Source organism: Borostomias antarcticus, assembly GCF_949987555.1.
Source record: "Borostomias antarcticus genome assembly, chromosome: 6".
NCBI lineage: Eukaryota > Metazoa > Chordata > Actinopteri > Stomiiformes > Stomiidae > Borostomias > Borostomias antarcticus.
This window is the reverse complement of record NC_140239.1, coordinates 24,175,119-24,181,385: the sequence shown is the minus strand read 5'-3', so window position 1 is coordinate 24,181,385 and position 6,267 is coordinate 24,175,119. Positions and strand designations below refer to the sequence as shown.

The following is a 6,267-nucleotide window of genomic DNA, read 5'->3' as shown; positions in this document are numbered from 1 at the left end:
TAGTTGCTAGGGTCATGGAGGGGACCACCTATTTTGATGTTGTCTGATGTTACTCTTTGTGTGTGTGTGTGTGGGGGGGGGGGTAGACTCTGGCACCTTTGATAGTCCATGTCCTCCAGAAATGTATTCCAACATCCAGCCTGCATATGCCAGGCCCTGATGAGCACTACAGTTCCAGCTGCTTGGAGATAAAATTAGCAGTACAAGAGCAGCGTGTCTGCACCTCTCCTTTTCATCTCCCAGGATTCAAAGTGACATTGACAGCAGTAGCGTACACAACAAAGCAGCTCATTAATCATGCAGAGGGATGGGAATTCAAAGGACTGGGAGCTCAAAGTGGGAAACATTGAGGCTGTGGTCACTAGTGAGTCATTAGCCGAGCAAGAGGGTCCTCTGAGATCACAGCAGGGTGCCCTTTCCATGTTTCTTATGATACATCATACATGTTTTTACATAATTCATTGATCATCTAAGGATCTCCATTGTCATTTTAAGTCAGGTTGTGAAGCATGATAGTTATGGTGATACTATAGCTCATGTCTGTAATCAGGTTCTCCATGTAGTGATAAATAGGGTTATGCAGGTTTTGTTCAATTGGGAATGTCACATCCTGGATGGAAAAGTACCAGCAGCATAATAATGTCATCTTACTGTGATTTGGATGCTGAACATAAAATAATTTGATGTTACCTTTATTTAACCAGTAACTAGTTGAAAATGTGTATTTCACTAGTCAGTCCTGACAATGTTATCAATCACACAGGAATCAGTTCGGTTAGGGTTGTCCTTAATGCAATATCACAACCTCATGAAAGAACATAGAAACAAGAGTGATCTCACATTACGAGAAAGCTTTTATTTATTTATTCAATACAAATGTACCAGGAAATCTCCAATGTCAATCTCAAAGATTCTATAATTTTGAAGACAAACAGGTACAGAACAAAATACATTACAAGATCAAAAACAACAAATTCTCTCCCCTAATCTTACAAATACTGATTAAAATGAATATAAATCTTACAAATACAATTAAAATTGCAGCGACAGGACAATCTATTTAAAGACAAAATCTTTTCGTCTTCACGCTGACTAATGCATTAAAATAGTAAAATGGACGTCAGGCGCTGAAAGTGCAACACTTGCAAACGGACCGTTTACCTAACTGAAATAAACTACTCGACTCAAGCTACATTCTTACATACCATGGAGGGAGAGGAACCTCATCCATTTCGTTTTCTGCTCAGTCACCATCTCCTATAAAAACAATCACATCATTAGCATATTGAACACTTTCCAATAACACAAAGAGATTTAACCAAATTGCACATCAGAAGTCAGATCCGTTTAAAGGGTTTCATTCACATGAAATCAGGTTCGGGATAGATTCATCACTTATGCAACCAGTCTGCCACTAATAAGGCCCAGCATAGTTCCTCAACTTTAACAGCCAAATATGGCCACTTGTCCATCGCTGATTTCTATCACACAACATTTACATTTCAGATTAGAGGATATGTAGCATATGTGAAGTGGAGGTGAACTTGCCTCAGAGTCTGGACATCATTTACATTAGGCTTCATTCTGTTGAATACAGAAGAGAACATTGTCAAACATATTGCAAATTACAAAATCTAATCTAGGCAACTGATCCGATGGTCCTGATACATTAGTACATTAGTATTTAAGTGGACTAGTTGAAAAATTGCATTTCAGAAGTCAGATCCGACAGTGTTATCAATCACACAGAAATCAGGTTCGGGATAGGGTCATCATTAATGCAATATTACAACCTCATGAAAGAACAAAGGGTGATCTCACTAGGCGAGATTTTTTATTCAATACAAATACAAGCAGGAAATCTCCAGTGTCAATCTCACAAATTCTATAATTTTGAAGACAAACGGGTACAGAACAAAATACATTACAAGATCAAAAACTGCAAATTCTATCTCCACTAATCTCACAAATACTGATTAAAATGAATATAAATCGTACATAAATCGTACAAATACAATTAAAAGTGCAGCAACAGGACAAAATCTATTTAAAGACAAAATCTTTTCGTATTCACGCCGACTAATGCATGAAAATAGTAAAGTGGCAGTCGGGTGCTGAAAGTGCAACACTTGCAAACGGACCTTTTACCTAACTGAAATAAATTACTCGACTCAAGCTACATTCTTACTTACCATGGAGGGAGAGGAACCTCATCCATTTTGTTTTCTGCTCAGTCACCATCTCCTATAAAAACAATCACATCATTAGCATATTGAACACTTTCCAATAACACAAAGAGATTTAACCAAATTGCATATCAGAAGTCAGATCCGTTTAAAGGGTTTCATTCACATGAAATCAGGTTCGGGATAGATTCATCACTTATGCAACCAGTCTGCCACTAATAAGGCCCAGCAAAGTTCCTCAACTTTAACAGCCAAATATGGCCACTTGTCCATCGCTGATTTCTATCACACATTTACATTTCAGATTAGAGCATATGTAGCATATGTGAAGTGGAGGTGAACTTGCCTCAGAGTCTGGACATCATTTACATTAGGCTTCATTCTGTTAAATACAGAAGAGAACATTGTCAAACATATTGCAAATTACAAAATCTAATCTAGGCAACTGATCCGATGGTCCTGATACATTAGTACATTAGTATTTAAGTGGACTAGTTGAAAAATTGCATTTCAGAAGTCAGATCCGACAGTGTTATCAATCACACAGAAATCAGGTTCGGGATAGGGTCATCATTAATGCAATATTACAACCTCATGAAAGAACAAAGGGCGATCTCACTAGGCGAGATTTTTTATTCAATACAAATACAAGCAGGAAATCTCCAGTGTCAATCTCACAAATTCTATAATTTTGAAGACAAACGGGTACAGAACAAAATACATTACAAGATCAAAAACTGCAAATTCTATCTCCACTAATCTCACAAATACTGATTAAAATGAATATAAATCGTACATAAATCGTACAAATACAATTAAAAGTGCAGCGACAGGACAAAATCTATTTAAAGACAAAATCTTTTCGTATTCACGCTGACTAATGCATGAAAATAATAAAGTGGCAGTCGGGTGCTGAAAGTGCAACACTTGCAAACGGACCGTTTACCTAACTGAAATAAACTACTCGACTCAAGCTACATTCTTACATACCATGGAGGGAGAGGAACCTCATCCATTTCGTTTTCTGCTCAGTCACCATCTCCTATAAAAACAATCACATCATTAGCATATTGAACACTTTCCAATAACACAAAGAGATTTAACCAAATTGCATATCAGAAGTCAGATCCGTTTAAAGGGTTTCATTCACATGAAATCAGGTTCGGGATAGATTCATCACTTATGCAACCAGTCTGCCACTAATAAGGCCCAGCAAAGTTCCTCAACTTTAACAGCCAAATATGGCCACTTGTCCATCGCTGATTTCTATCACACAACATTTACATTTCAGATTAGAGGATATGTAGCATATGTGAAGTGGAGGTGAACTTGCCTCAGAGTCTGGACATCATTTACATTAGGCTTCATTCTGTTAAATACAGAAGAGAACATTGTCAAACATATTGCAAATTACAAAATCTAATCTAGGCAACTGATCCGATGGTCCTGATACATTAGTACATTAGTATTTAAGTGGACTAGTTGAAAAATTGCATTTCAGAAGTCAGATCCGACAGTGTTATCAATCAAACAGAAATCAGGTTCGGGATAGGGTCATCATTAATGCAATATTACAACCTCATGAAAGAACAAAGGGTGATCTCACTAGGCGAGATTTTTTATTCAATACAAATACAAGCAGGAAATCTCCAGTGTCAATCTCACAAATTCTATAATTTTGAAGACAAACGGGTACAGAACAAAATACTTTAAAAGATCAAAAACTGCAAATTCTATCTCCACTAATCTCACAAATACTGATTAAAATGAATATGAATCGTACATAAATCGTACAAATACAATTAAAAGTGCAGCGACAGGACAAAATCTATTTAAAGACAAAATCTTTTCGTATTCACGCTGACTAATGCATGAAAATAATAAAGTGGCAGTCGGGTGCTGAAAGTGCAACACTTGCAAACGGACCGTTTACCTAACTGAAATAAACTACTCGACTCAAGCTACATTCTTACATACCATGGAGGGAGAGGAACCTCATCCATTTCGTTTTCTGCTCAGTCACCATCTCCTATAAAAACAATCACATCATTAGCATATTGAACACTTTCCAATAACACAAAGAGATTTTAACCAAATTGCATATCAGAAGTCAGATCCGTTTAAAGGGTTTCATTCACATGAAATCAGGTTCGGGATAGATTCATCACTTATGCAACCAGTCTGCCACTAATAAGGCCCAGCAAAGTTCCTCAACTTTAACAGCCAAATATGGCCACTTGTCCATCGCTGATTTCTATCACACAACATTTACATTTCAGAGCATATGTAAAGTGGAGGTTAACTTGCCTCAGTCTGGACATCATTTACATTAGGCTTCATCCAAGCTTCCATCTTCATCCAACAGAAGATGACCCTAACCCTAGCCCAACAGAAGAGAAAATATTGCAAATTACTGACTTGATGGTCCTAATGAATCTCATGGCAATAGCATAGTATTCAAGTGGACCAGCTGAAAAATTGCATTTCACAAGTCAGATCCGACAGTGTTGTCAATTACACAGGAATCAGGTTTGGGATAGGGACGTCTGCAATATTACAAACTCATGAAAGAGCATGGGTGACCTCACATGGCGAGAAAGTTAGGCTATTAGCCTACTTTTTAATTCAAATTTGACACTAACAGGTAGGCTACAGAAGAAAATACATTATTCCAAGTGGACTAGTTGAAAAATTGTAAGTCTCACACGAATCAGGTTCTAGAATTAGATAATACTAGTAGGCTATTACAGCCCAACATGTAGTAGGCTACTACAGATCTGAAGATGTAAAAGGGATAGAGAACTACATAGGTAGGCCTACTAACTTTTAGGCTACCTCACAGCTTGGACTAATCTGTCTCATTTTGCTTGTGGTAGGTTAGGCCTATAGTTTGTCCCCTGAAAATACAAAATTCTAACATTCTGCTCATATCACTGGATTGCAAGAAAGTCCAGATTTAGGTTTCAATCAAGTTTAGGTTCGGGATAATTCATTATAACGCAATCTCGAACAATCATACTCGTCTGCTGCACGAGGTATCGAAGTTGACGTTAGCCGACAGGCTTCAGGCAGTTTTTTAATGAGATAGGCTACTGTTAAGCCACATGCATTGGTATTTGAAACGTTAGCTAGCAAAGTGAATTACAACTCGTTCATATTTTCTTACCTTCGTGTAGGCTACCAACGTGCTCTGCCCTGCTACTTCCGTTGAACAAAAAGGACTGTGCGAGGGAAACTTCCGCATATATACCACGGAAATTCACAAGAACATTCAGAAACACAGATTCAACAAAAATAGGGTGCAGGTTCAACAAAACAGGGTGCACGCAATAGGCTATAAATTACCTGGTTCATTCAACATCTTGACTTTTTTTTCTTTCTAAACCAAAATAGATATTTTGCTACCTACATTTAAATCCATGTTATAGGGACATAACATGTCTCGATTGTTTGCATATCCAATTATGCATACTCATTGCTTTGAACGACGGGGTAAATTCTTAGTAGAAATTAGAATTTTTTAGAATAGGGAGAAAAATCTAAGTAAGTATGCCCGGCAAAGCCTTGGGGTTCATGCCCTGGGTATATTATAGCTCCATTGTTAATGCCCATGCAACATCTGTCTCTGGAATAAATGTTATTAACCACAGCAGGGGTGGGCCGGAGGAAAAATCAGGTTGACCCACAAAGCAGTTTGGCTCCAGACTCTCCAACCCCAACGCGCTTTGACGGCGTACTTATTTTATGAATCATGGCCCGCCCCGCGGTGCGATTCCGCCTTAAAGCCCGGCGAGTGGATGAATCCAGAGCGTTGCGATTAAATCATGCTTTCCCATTTTATCGACTTTTGTCTTTCGGTGTCCCTCTGCCTCCACCTTCCCTTAGTCTCCAGAAGAAAAAAAATGAAAGGATGGTACCCTCGTTTAACAGAATCCAGTGACTCGGGATTTTAATTAAAGCACAGTAAACTGGAACGCTCCGCCCTTTCCTCGTGGTCTTTTCACAAAACGAGGGTACCCTATGTATAATGCCGTCCGTTGTATCGTCGTAGCGCGGAATTTGAAATCGACATTCTCGCTCA

At 38.3% G+C, this 6,267-nt stretch overlaps 1 long non-coding RNA gene across 1 annotated transcript; it reads right to left on the bottom strand.

Moving 5' to 3' along the window:
- Nucleotides 1–836: 836 nt before the first annotated feature.
- On the bottom strand, nt 837–5,395 carry LOC311309956. Its single transcript, XR_014630480.1, has 9 exons — nt 5,353–5,395; nt 4,494–4,566; nt 4,164–4,215; nt 3,520–3,555; nt 3,177–3,228; nt 2,533–2,568; nt 2,193–2,244; nt 1,549–1,584; nt 837–1,257 (listed from the first exon to the last, which is right to left on the bottom strand). It is a non-coding gene; the product is annotated as an uncharacterized lncRNA (long non-coding RNA).
- Between the last annotated feature and the right edge of the window lie 872 nt (nt 5,396–6,267).